This window comes from Bos indicus x Bos taurus, chromosome 15, assembly GCF_003369695.1.
Source record: "Bos indicus x Bos taurus breed Angus x Brahman F1 hybrid chromosome 15, Bos_hybrid_MaternalHap_v2.0, whole genome shotgun sequence".
Lineage (NCBI taxonomy): Eukaryota > Metazoa > Chordata > Mammalia > Artiodactyla > Bovidae > Bos > Bos indicus x Bos taurus.
This window is the reverse complement of record NC_040090.1, coordinates 2995849-3011789: the sequence shown is the minus strand read 5'-3', so window position 1 is coordinate 3011789 and position 15941 is coordinate 2995849. Positions and strand designations below refer to the sequence as shown.

At 49.6% G+C, this 15941-nt stretch overlaps 1 long non-coding RNA gene across 1 annotated transcript; it reads right to left on the bottom strand.

The window, feature by feature from the left end:
• Nucleotides 1–7795: 7795 nt before the first annotated feature.
• On the bottom strand, nt 7796–14796 carry LOC113905261. Its single transcript, XR_003514625.1, has 4 exons — nt 13143–14796; nt 11637–11697; nt 11094–11153; nt 7796–8552 (listed from the first exon to the last, which is right to left on the bottom strand). It is a non-coding gene; the product is annotated as an uncharacterized LOC113905261 (long non-coding RNA).
• Between the last annotated feature and the right edge of the window lie 1145 nt (nt 14797–15941).

Here is a 15941-nt window from a genome sequence, read left to right as displayed (position 1 = left end):
GTTGTCAGTTTAAACATGCCCATTAATTTCTGACTTTAGCCCTTCAGCTGCAGGCCTGGTCGTCCTTGACCCCTCCCACTTACCCTGCCTCCCCCACGGAGTTAGGCTGGTCTCCTTCTCCGTGTCCTGGGCTGGGGTGCCACGCTCAGGGCTGAAAGGCAGGATCGGAGGTAACAGTTTCCTGTGTTTTAACTGCACCATGTGGCGTGTGGGATATTAATTCCCCGACGAGGGATCGAACCCACACCCCCCGCCCCACGCCCTGCAGGGGAAGCACGGACTCAGCCCCTGGCCCTTCGGGGAGGTCAAGCTTCCCGTGTGCTGCTTCTAGGTCACACATGTTCTGGTTTCTGAGAGGTGTTCTGGTTTCTGTCGGGCGGGTTCTGAGAGGGGGAAATAGAAGACATGGCGGGTGCTCATGGCTTAACCCTTCCCTGTCATTCATCCACTTTTGCTTGCTTCCCCGTCTCAGCCTGTGCTTCCAGACCCAGCTCCCCGTGTGGATTGTTTTGGGGGCAAAACCTCAGAGGCCAGGTCCCCAGACAGAGCCTTCCTTGCAGTTCAGTCTTCCAACCAAGGCTAACAGCCAAGAGTCATCCAGACGTGACCGGCAGCGCGGTGGGTGCGGGGAGACACTCATCCCGCTCCGTGTACAGAGTGATCTCTGCGGGCCCTTCTCTTCCCGTTTCCTTGGCCTCCTGGGAAGACGCCAAATTTCCATCAAGGGGGCTGGCTTTGCACTGAGTCTTCCATGAGGAACTGTTGAAAGCAGTCACCTCCCAAATGTCAGAAGATTCACCCCTCTTTGGGGAGACCCTGATGCGATGAATACGGTGTTGAGTGCCAACCCCAAATCTGAAGGAAAAGGTGGTCCTGACCCACGGGCACAGAGCTTTACAGAGCTTTTGATCCTCCCCACCATGCTGAGAGTCAGGTATTTCTTCCGTTTGTGAGACAAGGAAGCAGAAACTCAGAAAGATTAAGCAACTATCCGAAGACTGTGTGTGCTCAGTGGCTAAGTCGTGTCCAGCTCTTTGCAACCCCATGAACTGCAGCCCGCCAGGCTCCTCTGTCCATGGCATTCTCCAGGCAAGAGGACTGGAGTGGGCTGCTGTGCCCTCCTCCAGGGGATCTTCCCGACCCAGGGAAGGAACCCACGTCTCCCGTATTGGCAGGTGCTTTCTTTGCCACTGAGCCATTTGGGAAGCCCTGAGACCACATGTCTGTAAATTGATTCAGGGTTGTCTGAACAGGTGGCTTCCTTGGCCAGGCTTATCTCCTTTTTGCCCAAACGAGACCATAAATCAGATCTCTCTGTTTATGTCCTACACCATGTCCCCACCATGCCTATCAAAGTGCTTTACCCTTAAAAAAAAGACAAAAAAGAAAAAAACTATTGAGTGAATGAATGATTGAATGAATGAATCACCACATCCAGGTAGGGGGAAAGAAGAGACTGTTATACATCTAGACAGAGTAGAACGTCTGAGAGTGAAGGGAATTTAAATAGTCTCAGTTCTGAGGATTTTCTTATAAGAGGGCATGTGTCAGTTTGGGGGGTTTGGTTTAATATGATTAACATTTACTTAGCTGGTGAGTAAGTGAGTCCATGAGGGCCCCGCAGGTCAGGGTGGCCTTGGTTAGCTGCCTGCTGCAGTCAGCTGGGGGCTTAGCTGGCGGGTTTGAAGGTTTGGCTTTGGGCTTGTACAGTCTCTTCCATACGGCTGGGACCTTGGCTGAAACGAATTGGCTCACGGACTCTGCTCCAACGGGTCTCTCTCTTCTAGGAGGAGACTAGGAGGCTAGTCTGGTCCTGTTCAAACGGAGGTTGCAGGGGTCTAAGAAATTGATGGAGACAAGCAAAGTCTCTCGAGTCTGAAGCCAGGAAGTAACATCACATCACTGATGCCTCATTCTGTTGGCCAAACCAAGTTACCGGTCCAGCTTAGGTTCAAAGAGTCAGGAAAAGCTGTCCACATTTTTTTTTCAGCCATGCCTCACAACTTGCGTGATCCCTGAGCAGTGAAAACTCAGAGTCCCAACCACTGGACCGCCAGGGAATTCAACAAACGTGTCCACTTCTAAAGAAAAGACCTGCAGAGTCTTTTTGCTAAAGGCATGCCTTTAAGGAAGCAAGAATGATGGTAACCACCTTTCTAATCGACCACAGAGGACTTAGCGTGTATGTACAGAAAGTATTAGCGAATTGCCGCAGAAACTTGCTACGCTGACATTTTTCCTGAAGGCATCAAGAACTTTTTGTCTGTATCATTATGATATTAGAAACAACTTATTAGGTTTACATGAGGTGTCATGTTGCTTGTGTATAATTCACTCTTCCTTTTCTGCTATCTCTGTGACTGGCATCCTTAACCCCCAGCTCTTCCATTTGGCTAGTGTCACTTTTGAGAAAGACAGAAGGCCACACACTCATAGACACACATATCTGAGACCCTCGCCCTCTTGACCTGCCCCGCTGTCCCACCCTGGCAGAGGCAGATTTCCGGGGGTCTGCTACCCATCCCCAGGGACCCAGTCCTCCCCTGGCGGGTGTGGTGAATGGTACGGATGTGATGGACGTGAGTTTGAGCAAGCTCCGGGAGGTGGTGATGGACAGGGAGGCCTGGCATGCTGCAGTCCACGGGGTCTCAAAGAGTCAGACATGACTGAGCGCCTAAACTGAACTGAACCGATTCTGAGAAAAAATCCTGAAGTGGTTCGAGTTGCGCTGCAGTGAGTCCTTACTGCCGTGTGGTGTCACTGTTGAAACTTGGTCCTGTGTAGCCTCTTGGACACATGATCTCTTCCAGATTTTTTTAAAAAATACTTTTATATATTTATTTATTTGGCTGTACCAGGTCTTAGTTGTAGCATGTGGGATCTACTTCCCTGACCAGAGACTGAACTCAAACTTCCTGCACTGGGAGGAAGGAGGCTTAGCCACTCGACCAGGGAAGTACCTGTTCCAAGATTCTGAAGCAGCCGAAAGCGAAAGTGAAGGTCGCTCAGTCGTGTCCAACTCTTTTCCGCCCGGTGGACTATACAGCCCATGGGATTCTCCAGGCCAGAATATTGGGGTGTGTAGCTGTTTCCTTCTCCAGGGGATCTTCCCAACCCAGGGTCTGAACCCAGGCCTCCTGTGTTACAGGTGGATTCTTTACCAGCGGAGCCACCAGGGAAGCCCTAAATCCCCGATGTGGGGATTTACACTTTGATTCCAAAATTAACAGTTTATACTCATTCAGCCACTGCTTTCAAAACAGTGGTTCTTTAGGTTCTGCCTGGATTCCAGAAGACTTCCTGATCTGAGCCACATGCTGTGTGAGAATTTGCTTGGTCCCCATAAACCCTTAGGGCTAGGATCGAGAACCACAGTAGCAATGAAAACCACCTAAACAGGCACTGAGCATTTACCAAACTGAGAAATTTTCATAGGTTGCATAATTTCTTTTAAGAGGAGATCACACCTTATGAAAAAATATGTTACCAAAGACACTGGATAATTTGACTTACATAATTTGACACTGTATTTTCCAGAAGAATAATCATGAAAGACAGCACATTAAAAAGCAGAGAAATCACCTTGCTGACAAAGGTCCGTCTTTCAAGCCGTGGTTTTTCCAGTACTTGTGTACAGTTGTGAGAGCTGGGCCATAAAGAAGGCTGAGTGCAAAGAACTGACGCTTTCCGACTGTGGTCCTGCAGGAGACTCTTGAGAGACCCTCGCACAGCAAGACCAAACCAGTCAATCCCAAAGGAAATGGAGGGTGAGATGTATACAGAGAGTATCATGGAAATTTGCAATGCCATATGTAAAATAGATGGCCAATGGGAATTTGCTGTAAGACTCAGGGAACTCAAACATGGGCTCTGTGACAATCTAGAAGGTTGGGATGGTGAGTGAGATGGGAAGGAGGTTCGGGAGGGAGGGGACGTGGGTGTAAATACGGCTGATTCTTGTTGATGATTCACAGAAAGCCACAAAATTCTGTAAAGCATTTATCCTTCAATTAAAAAATAAATAAAGTGGGAAAAAAAAACTAAAGAAAATCAACCCTGAATATTCATTGGAAGGACTGATGCTGAAACTGAAGCTCCAATATTTTGGCCACCTGATGCTAAGAGCTGACTCATTAGAAAAGACCCTGATGCTGGAAAAGATTGAGGGCAGGAGAAGGGGATGACAGAGGACGAGATGGCTGGATGGCATCATCGACTCAGTGGGCATGAATTTGAGCAAACTCCGGGAGAGAGTGGAGGACAGAGGAGCCTGGTGTGCTGCAGTCCGTGGGGCCGCGAACAGTCGGACGTGACTTAGTGACCAAGCGACAAAAACGGCAACAGGGAGAGGGATCTTCAACCACTTCTGTATTTGCGCTATTTTGCATTTACTAAACACTAAAAATCTCGTGTTTCACTGAGCAGGCACTCCTAAATTAACTTCTTGGCATGTTATGACAGTTACTTGGGCTTTTTCATAGTGTTTTTTTTTTATCATATCTAACTTCCATTACAAAGCTATTGATTTTGGAGTGTTTTTTGGCACGAACACAGCCACTTAATGACTCTAAGATAACGTCATTCTAGGATACAGAAAATGTTTTTAATGATAAAGTTGAATATTGGAATAACAGCACACTTGTCAGTAATGTCACTGTCGGAGGTTACGATACACATAAGCAGCAGTGTGGTTAACGATGGAAACGTAACGGAGGTTAGCTACTTTGCCAACTCGAAGGACGCTGCTAGGTGGCCAAAGCTGTAAACAGTCGGGAAACCGCTCAGCATACCAATTCTGAAATCATGCAACCTTGATTTTTTTCATTTAAGGAGATTTGCTGCTTTTCGAATTTGAATAAAATATGATGGCCCCACACCACCGTGTTGTTCAGTCACTTCAGTCGTGTCTGACTCTGCCACCCCATGGACTGCAGCCCGCCAGGCTTCCCTGTCCTTCACTAGGTCCTGGAATTTGCCCAAATTCATGTCCATGGAGTCGGTGATACTATCTAGCCATCTCAGCCTCTGCCATCCCCTCTCCATCTGCCCTCAATCTTTCCCAGCATCAGGGTCTTTTCAGATGATCAGCTGTTCTCATCAGGTGGCCATAGTGTTGGAGCTTCAGCTTCAGCATCAGTATTTCCAATGAATATTCAGGGATGACTTCCTTTAGGATTGATTGGTTTCATCTCCTTGCAGTCCGAGGGACTCTCAAGAATTCATATCATTATTATCCTCTTTTTGCCAAGGGAAAATGGAGCCTTAGAGAGTAATTAATCCAGCCCCTCAAGGCCTCTAAACTGGCGCATAGCAGAGTTGGAAGTAGACCCCAGTGCTTAGTAACCTAGATTCCATTTTTCTCAAGGTAATTTTTTTTGTAACGACCTTACGTATTCTTTGTCCTAAGACTTGTTTGAAATTGTACTCACCCATTACCAAAATCTCTCCACGATCTCGACTTTTGAAAAAATATATGTATTTGGCTGCAGAGGGTCTTAGCTGTGGCACGTGGGATCTAGTTCCCTGACCGGGGATCGAACTCGGGCCCCTGCATTGGGAGCACGGAGTCTTCGCCATGGACTACCAGGGAGATCTCCACCATCTTGAATTTTGAGAAGAAATGTTGGGGAAATATGAATTCCTCTTCTCCCAGAAAAAAGCTTTTAAGCAAATTGGGACACCTCTTCCATCCCGACCTGCCCTGGATGGGGCGAGGACAAGCCATTATTTCCTCCCTGGGGACCCGGGCTACCTACCTGCCAAGAGAATTGTTCAAACTGCAAGTCCTCTTTAAGTGACCCAGACAAAAATCTACATTTTACATATTCCTCTCATTGTATATTTAACCATGTCTTAATTAGCAACCTAGCACACGTGTACACTCATATAGATACGTGTGCCTGCTGTGCATGCTAAGTTGCTCAGTCGTGTCCAACTTTTTGCAACCCCATGGACTGCAGGCTGCAAGACTCCCTTGTCCATGGGATTCTCCAGGCAAGAGTCCTGGAATGGGTTGCCATGCCCTCCTCCAGGGGATCTTCCCCACGCAGGGATCGAACCTGCGTCTCTTACGTCTTCTGCATTGGCAGGCGGGTTCTTTACTACCAGCAACACCAGGAAAGCCCATAGATATGAAAGTCGCTCAGTCATGTCCGACTCTTTGCGACCCCATGGGCCATACAGTCCATGGAATTCTCCAGTCCAGAATACTGGAGTGGGTAGCCTATCCCTTTTCCAGCGGATCTTCCGGATCCAGGAATTGAACCGGGGTCTCCTGCAGTACAAGTGGAGTTTTTACCAGCTGAGCTGCCAGGGAAGCCCAGGTATGTGCAAGTACATGCAAACGTGCGCATGCGCGCACACGTACACGCATTCGCTGTCACGAGGGAAGCCCCTGGTGTCCAGTGGCTGACTCCACGCTCCCAAAGCAGGGGCCCCAGGTCCGGTCCCTGGTCAGGGAACCAGATCCCACATGCCGCAACTAGGGCCCAAAGCAGCCAAGAAAATAACTAAATATTTTTTAAAAAACGCTAATATTTGGGTCACAAATATACACATTCACTCGCATTCACACACACGTACAAACCTCTGGAAGGCTGTGTCAGAATTTCCTTGCAACTCTACACCCCGCCTCAGCTCCAAGCCCTTGAAGAGGGCCTCCCAGGCACTCCCTGGAGTGTTCACCCGGGGAGCACTCCTCCAGGGGAAGGATCTCAGAGCTGCTCCATGTTAATTACAAGCCCGAAACAGGCTCATCCATCATCCTGCGGTGACAGCCTGGCCGCCCGGCCCCGCCCCCCGTCGCCCCGTTTCTCCTTGGGTGACCAAGCAGACCTGCTCCACAGAGTCAGGGGCAGGGTCCGGCTCAGCTGACGCCCTCCTCGCCTCTCCTCTCCAGGGGGCTCCCGTGAATCCCCCACTCCCCTCCCTTGCTTAAGCCCCCTTCACGCGGGGATTTTCCCACCTGCCCCACACCGGGCTTCCATTTCAGCATTTCCCTGAAGCTTTGCAATCATCCCTGGTACTGTTTTGCCCGCTTCGCGGATGAAGAAAAGGAGCCTCGACGAAATGATTTGCTCAAGGTCACCCCAGCTGGGAAGGCTCCATTGCGTTCAAACCAGACTCTGCAGTTTGCCTGGGATCCCGGTGCGTCTCCCAGCCTGCCCCACCTCTGGGCTGGGGACTCCCCAGCTCAGGTCTCAGGTGTGAAGGGCTTGCTCACAGCTGAGGGGTTCCTCCTGGAAACCCCACGGGGACTTCGTCCTCCTCTTCTCTCCTAAACTAGCCTCAGGGCCAGAGTCTCAAGGAGATCCACCGTGGACATGAACAGGAGCCCCGGGGCCAAGGGTCAGGGGCCGAGCAGAAGATGCCTGGTTACAGGGTGAGATGAGAGGGGGGATCTGGGGCCACCAGACACACGGGTGCCTGACGGCCGGCTCCAGGATCACCTGCAAGTCCAGCTCCTGCCCTTCGGCCACAGTGGGTTGGTCAGCCCGGGTCCCCACCCCTGCTCATCCAGCCCTGCCTCGTGGGGACTGGGTCCTCTGGAGATGACTCTGTGCCCCTTCACAGCGTGAGGACCAGGGCAGTGTGGTCCTCATTAGAAAAAGCTGCTCCAGGTCCGATGCCTGAGACAGGGCGCTCAGGGCTGGTGCACCAGGATGACCCTGAGGGATGGGATGGGGAGGGAGGTGGGAGAGGGGTTCAGGATGTGGGATACATGTACACCCATAGCTGATTCAAGTCAATGTATGGCAAAAACTACTACAATATTGTAAAGTAATTAGCCTCCAATTAAAATAAATACATTAATTTTTTTAAAAAAGAAAAATAAAATGAATATTGAAAAAAAAAAAAAAGAAAAAGCTGCTCTCCTTGCCTAGATAATTTTGAAAAACCCCTGGAGGGCAGGGACCGTGTCTTTTTGTCATTAGCCTCAGCTTCAAGCAGGGAGCCTGGCACCTACCAAGCGGGCACTCAGTACCTATTGGCTGAAACGAAACAAAAGGGAAACGCCTTTCTGAATCCTGTCCGTTTCTACTTTTACACTTTTGGCTGCGCTGGGTCTTCGTTGCTGCGTGCGGGCCGTCTCTAGCTGTGGCGAGCAGGAGCTGCTCTGTAGTTGCAGTGTTCTCACGGGCTCCTCACAGCGGTGGCTTCTCTTGCTGCAGAGCACAGGCCTGGGCACAGGCTCCGTAGTTGTGACGGACGGGCTTGTTTGTTCCCCAGCACGTGGGATCCTCTTGGACCGGGGATTGAACCTGTGTCCCCGGCGTCGGCAGGTGGACTTATATCGACTACGCCACCAGGGAACTCCTCGTCCATTTATTCAGATGCTGTCATTCTCCTGAGCCCAGTGCGAGCCATGTCCTCCCCTCCCCCAGGAGTGCCCTCTGCGCTTCCCAGTCAACAGCAGCATGTTCACGAGTGGTTGCCTTTTCACTCCAGCTACCAGGAAGCTCCTTGGGAATACCGCAGACACCATCTAGGCCTATAAACGCTTTTGATTCAAAGTGGGCAACGTCCGTATTTGGGTAAAGATCCTTTTTTCCCTAAAACAATGACATCGACATTATTCTTACCTTTATGTTTCCTGAGGAAACCGCTGGAGGTAGGAAACCCGAGGCATCGCTTCTCGTCGTTATTATCAGCTAGGGTTTTGCCTAACGGGTTATTTCTCAAGGAAGGAATCACACATTCGCATTGCATGGTCCTTCCTCCTCCCTGCTGCTCTAGGCCTGTGTCCCTGGGGTCGGGATTTAGGACTCATGGAGGGCTGGTTTCAGTGGCAGCTGGGTGATGGTTCTGCACCCTGCCTGTAATGAAACGTCTGGAGCCTGGAATGTTCATGACTCTGGGATTCAACAGTGTGACAGCACTGCAGATGTCCCATCTATTCAAAAGGGCCACCTAAAGGGAATGTGCGCTCTGTAACTGTCCCCTTTCCCTGTCCCCTGTCCCTCTAGATATGCAACATCTCCAGAACTCCCAGATCCATCCACCTGGTTTGTTTCCACCTAAGATGTTTCATCTAACAATTATTTACATCCCGGAAAACAAAAAACCAGCAAACCATGAAGCTCCCCGCCAAACGTATTGAAAGAAAGGGGAGAACTAGTCCCTCATGCTAACTAGTCTCTGATAAGAAGCACCATTCTCTTTTGTAGCTATTTGTATGTCTAGCTTTTGGCTGCACCGTGCGGCATGTGGGATCTTATTCCCAGACCAGGGATGGAACCCATGCCCCCTGCATGGGAAGCATGGAAACTCAAACCACTGGACCGCCAGGGAAATTCCAAGAAGCACACATCTTGCAGCATCAATCACAACAGCTGAGAGGCAGAAGCAATCTAAACATCCATTTGGACCAAGAATATGTGGCTACAGAAAATGAAGTTTACCCATGCAATGCACTGTGACTCAGCTGAAAAAAGAAAAGAAAATTCTGCCATATGCCACAACATGGATGACATTTGAGGATGTCACGCTCACATCAGTAGACCTGGACACTATTTGCCTCTGGTCACTGCTGAAGTAATCCAGGGACAAAAGACAAATAACGTCCAAGTCTACTGATGCGAGGGGTCTAACGGAGCCGAAGTCTTAGAGAATAGAATGGGCTGGAGGGAGAGGGAGCAGGGGTCTTGATCTTTAATAGCTGGGGTGGTTCAGTTTTGCAAGACGAGAAGGTTCTAGAAATCTGTTACATGACAATGTGCAGTAGTAGTATAGTAGTGCTATACACTAAAAATGGCCCAAAAGGTGAATTGTATATTTTTTTTAACCACAATTCTTTTTTTTTTTTTTTAAAAAAAAGCACCATTCATGGGCCACAAGTCTGTCCCAGGGATTTCCAAGGAGTGAAGCACTCGCCGTAATTGTACACGATAGGTACTGTTTTCCTCACTTCATAAAGGGAGGAACAGAGAGGCCCGCAGGCCTATTTGAGCCTGTGGCCATCTGCCTCCCAGCGGCCACGCTTTCTGACTGCTGTGGACGCCTGCACCCTCACGCGGGACTGGGCTGGAGTCCACCACTCCAGACGAGAGCAGAGAATGGGCGCAGAGAGAAAGCCCTCTGGTTTGCAAGGCCAGACTTCCCAGGCCAAACCACCTCCTCAAGCACGCCAACATTCCGCCAACAGTGCCCCGCAGTACGCGCCCCGCTTCTTCCTTTCTAATAGAACCCTTGGTATTTAGCTGGTCGGTTACCCGGCCACCTGAAAGATAAAGAACCCCTCCCTCGAAATCTGCTGGGACCACGTGACTACGTTCCGGCCAGTGGGATGTAAGGAGAAGTATCATAGACAACTTCTGGAAAGTCTCTTTAAAAGAGGAGCACATCCTTCTTCAGTCCTCGTTTCTCCCCTCTATAGGCTGGAATAAAACATGATGGCTGGAGCTTGAGTGGCCATTATGGATCATGAGGTAGAAACTAATATTAACTGATAACCCCAACCATAGCACACCGATACCATCATGTAAGGCCCCTGCACACGAGGAGGGCTCTGACTTATCAACGATGGGTTTGCTGCATATGAGAGAGATCTGAGGTCATCTCATTGGTCCTGACAGGCCTAGCGGGACCCAGATCCTCTAGGGCTGATTGTTGGGTGAAATCACAAGACACCAAGGGCCCACAGAGAAAGCACAGAGGTTCTGGAGACAAACACTTACAGATTAGAAGCCAAGACCACTGACTTCTCCTGTTTTCCCATCTATTCATTCAACAAGTATAATTTGAGGCCTCACTACGTGCCAGGCACTGCTGTAGCCCTGGAAATACAGTGTCAAACCAGACAGAGCCCTGGTCCCCAGAGGTCTTGGACTGCTATGGACTCCCGTTGTCTTCTTTCTACTTCCTACCGTGTGATACGAAATGTCCCTCACCCATGGGAGGTGGGGGTGGGGGAGGGAATTTTTAAATGGGGCCAAAGAGGGCAAGAGGAAATTGCACCTCTCCTGAGACTCTCAGGAGATCTCCTGAGAAAGCCCATTTTGGAGCAACAGAGGAGACATTCCTATGTCTTGTTCTGGCTTGCTCTGTGGGTGGGGGTGGAGCCGAGAGCTGCAATATGAAATCAATAAACTCACCTGAGAATCCACCAGCGGAGCCGGTTCTTTAAGTTTCTCCAGCGTCCCAAAGGGCTCCAGCTGCCGAAAACGATTCCTGATATTAGTATTGGCCAAGGCAGTAAAAAGTTCCCCAGTGGAGACCTGTTATTTTCTAAACCAAAATCATGGCACAGTGTCTGAGCAGTCCCTGTCCCTGTGGTGTCCACGACAACTGGAAGGTTTTGAAATCAGAGCTCTCTGCAGATACAGATTTGGGGCATATGACATTGAATCATACTGGCTTGGCATGTCACCCTAAAATCCTTTTGCTGCTAGAAATTAATAAATCTAGTTGCTCATTGCAAGACTATTCATAATAGTCAAGATGTGGGAACAACTTAAATGTCCATTGACAACGAATGGGTACAGAAAATGTGGTAAAGGCACACACTGGAGTAGAATTCAGCCTTAAAACCAGAAGGGACTTCTGCAATGAGTGAAAACGTGGGTGAACCTTGAGGATATTACGCTAAATAAAATAAACCTATCGCAGAAAGACAAATGCTGTGTGATTCCACTTACACGACGTTTCCAAGGTAGTCAGACTTTCAGAATCAAAGAATGGAACAGTGATTGCCAAGGGCTGGAGGGAAAGAGAAATGGAAAATTACTAATCAACCAGCATAAAGCTTAAATTAGGAAAGATGAATAAATTCTAGAGATCTGCTGTACAACACTGTGTCTGTTGTCAATAATACTGCATTGAACACTTTAAAATCTGTTAACAGGGTAAATCTCATGTTAAATATTAAGCATACTTACCATAATAAGATAATTTTTAAAAAATCTAGTAGTGAACTAAGAGTTGATCTTGTACTAAGTGTTCTGATTGTTGCCCCTGGGGAACTGTCATTCTGTCTGGGGAGATGTAACAAGGAAAAATTAAAAGGCACACTCTCTCCTCTCAGGGAGACTCGGGGCTTGATGGGGAATCAGACATAAACCAACCAGGACTGCACGAGGCAGAAGCTTCGATTAGAAAGGCAGGTAGGGTTCAGTCTGGAAGGCACTGAATGCCACGCTAAGAAGTTCAGAACGTATTCTGTGTATGAAGGTGTAACCTGAATTGATGAAAGGCGGGCGCAATATGTAGTAAATGGACTCCGGAGGGTTCATAATCTTGAAATGTACATCAAAACACAAAATATAGATTTTTCTAGAAAGATCTACCTTACCCACAGATTTCATCAGCTTTAAAAAAAAAAAAAAGGGTCCTTAACCCAATAAAAGCTTCCCTGGTGGCTCAGAGATAAAGAATCTGCCTACCAATGCAGGAGACACTGTTTGATCCCTGGTTTGGGAACATCCCCTGGAGAGGGAAATGGGAACCCACCCCAGTATTCTTGCCTGGAGAATCCCATAGACAGAGGAGTCTGGTGGGCTACAGTCCATGGGGTCGCAAAGAGTCAGACACGACTTAGTGACTAAAAAATAGCAACCCAATAAAGGTTAGAAAATGTGGTCTGGGCACTAGAGAGCCATCACAGTTCGGGGCAGATGAATGGTCTGAGGTCCGTGTTGTGGACTCACACTTTGATGGAGGGGAGGTTGGAAGGAAGGCTTTTCAGAGGATGATCCAAAACCCCAGGGTGGATATTAAGCTGACAGGCGAATAGCATCTAAACGCACAGGATTCAGAGCAGTTCTGGATGAAAGAGGCACAGGGAAAGAACGGGAAAGATCGGAATCACGATTGGGACTCCAAGGAGAAAGAGGCACAGGGAAAGAACGGGAAAGATCGGAATCACGATTGGGACTCCAAGGAGAAAGATGACAAAGAAAGTATGAGTGACTTTCCAACGACACAACTCCCTATGATTTGCCTCAGAGTCAGAGGGAGTATTTTCACAACACCAGCCGAGCGCCAAGGTCACCAGGCAGCGTGTCAGAATTTCATTTTGTCTCTGGTATGTTTTGATATGAGAGTCAGGTACACTATTTTCCTCCTCTAAATCATGGGATTCACCTCCAGAAATTCTGCAGAATTCAAACGACTAGGAGGAAAACCTGCTCACTTGTTCAGCTTACCTTTCTCTGGGTCACGTTAGAGCCTCCTCCATCTTTGCGAAGGAAAACAGTCTCTCCTACGGTTCTATAGAATCCATGTTGCACGGGCTATTTCACCTCCAGAGCAGATGAGGAAGGGCAGAAATGACATCAAGGTTTTTGCCCTAAGCAACTGTGTCATGCTTTCATCCGCAAAATAGAACCTAGGAAAAGCAGCAGCTCTCTTGGGGAGACGAAGGTAAGATAATTGGGCAAACTGAATCCAGGTATTTCTGAGACATTTTATCCACTAGGAACCCTCGGGCTGTGGGTGGCAGAATTCGTCTGAAATCGATGGAAGCAGAAGGAACATCCGGGCTGATATCACCAAAGACTCTCGAGGTTCTGCTGCAGGTGTGGCTGTATCGGGAGTATCTCTCTCCCCATCTCTCGCCTTCTTGTTCCTTAATCCATTTCCAGTTTAGGCAGATTCTCCTCCACGAGACAGTGGTTATGACCTCCAGCAGTTTCAAGCTTACCCTCTCCTCCAGAACAATGCCAGCAGCTCCACTCTCTCCAAAGTCCTGGCAAACATCTCAGGTCTAATTCTGATTGGCTTTGATTAGATACCCAGCCTTGACTCAATTATTGTGGTTTCATTGGCTAAAACTTCTGTGGCTGACAGCCTCGAAGTTGCCCCCCTCCAGCGAGCCTGCTTCCTAGATGGCACCTTTGTGTCGTCTTCTCCTCGTGACTAACTTAGTTCTGACCAATCAAATGCAGCAACATGGCCGTGTTGTCACTTCTGGGATGCGGTGACCGAAGATTTTGACTTCCGTCTCTCTAGCAGACTTGCTGGCTCTGCTGATGCAAGCCTCCACCGGGCGGACACCCACGTGGCCGGCAACCGAGGGGGGGCCAATCGCCACCAAAGAGCCGAGACCCTCAGCCCGACAGCCCTTGAGGAACTGAATCCTGCCCACAACTCTGAAAGCATCGTTGAGCCTTCAGATGAGACCCGAGTGCTGGGTGACACTTTGATTAAAGTCTCATGAGAGACCACGATCCGAGGACACAACCGAAGCCTGCCCAGATTCCCAACCTAAGAAACCGCGAGAAAATAAATGTGTGCTGTCTTAAGCCCCTGTGTTTGGGGCTATTTTGTTACACAGCCAGAGACGACTGATACGCCTGGTTTCTGGGACTGCCCCGCGAAGGGGCAGATGAGGTCAGCCTTGGGTGACCCACGCGGAGGGAAAGCAGGGGACGGTTGTCTCCCCAAAGGAAAGCTAAGGGGCAGTTACCACGTTCAGGATGGAGTCTGGGCAGGCCGAAACACCTGACACCTACCTCATACGCTGGGAATGCAGGAGGCAGCTGAAAACACACCCAGAGATGGACTGGGCAGTGATTCACGCACAGGTGGCTGTTGAAACTGCAGGAATGGATGAGACTGCCCCCGAGGAGGGATGCATCGAGGGCAGGATCTCTTAGGATGAGCAGCCATGAAGGCGGAGATGGGAGGATAGGCAGACGCGTGCAGGGCAGGGCAGGGGTCAGCATGTTACCTCTGATAACTGACATTGAACGAATTTGCCTTGTCTGGTCAGGGAGACAAGCATCTGAGGAGTTGTAGCATTCTGTTAGAAACCTGGGCCTCCCCCTTCCACCACCTTTTTTTTTTTTTTTTTAATGTGGACCATTTTTATAAGCCTTTCTGGAATTCGTTACAGTTTTGCTTCTGTTTTCTCTTTGGGGTTTTTTGGCCGCAAGGCTGTGGGATCTTGGCTCTCTGACCGGGGATCGAACCCACATCCCCTGCATTGGGTGGTGATGACTTGACCACTGGACTGCCGGGAATTTTTTTTCAGGAAGATGGAAATCTGGGCTGTCAGGTCAGAAGTTAGACGTTGGAAAGACACCCACACCAACGTGAGTATTAATATTAAAAGCAGGCAAAGGGATGATTTTGTGCAGCGAGAAACCTCGAGGGAAGACAGAGGCCCTGGGCAGATCCTCGCAGAGCGTGTGCTTAGGCAGGAGGGGAAGGAAGAAGACCCAAGGGAAGGGACCGGAGAAGGAATCGCAGAAGAGGCAACTCAAGGCTGGTCTCGTCTCCTGGAAGCCACCAGAATTTCAAGATGGATGTAGTCAAGAGAGGCGGGTGCTAAAGAGAGCTTGAGCGTGGCGGGACTGAGCAAAGGATGACGGACCAGGCTTCAGGGGGTCGGGGTGGTCCTAGTGGGAACCGTTTCAGTGGAAAGCAGGGGCGGGGGCTGGACTGCACAGGTTTACGAGTGAGTGGGACGTGAAGGAGAGATGTGGAAAGCCAACCGGCTCTGAGAAGTGGTCGACCTGGCCCGATTTGAGCCTCGGTGTAGGCTGATGGTGAACGCCTCTGCGACGTCTTTCCATCCCCATCTCGGGGTAATTTCAGTGGCCCTCCTTGAGCGCTGGTACAGCCGACACATCAGGGCCCTAAGCATCCACAGGCCTTTGCTGTAACGAGCCGGCTAAGAAACAGACTCAGCTGTGCTGGCTGTGGGATCTTTGCGGTGACGACCACTCAACCCGGCCACTGTAGCGCAACGGCGGTCACAGGCGGTGTGTAACCCAGGGAGCAAGGGCTGTGTCCCGGTGAACCTTAATCGCAAAAACAAAGAACAAATCCCAAAGCAAACAAAACCCCAAATGTCCCAAACAAACAAACAAACAAAAGAATCTGCAGCAGGCAGCGGACAGGACCCGGTCTGTGGGCTCTAACTCGCTGACCCTTGCTCTGGGCTCCTGGAAGGGGGTCGGAGATGCAAGTAAACGGGGCGACTGATGAAGCAAGACCAG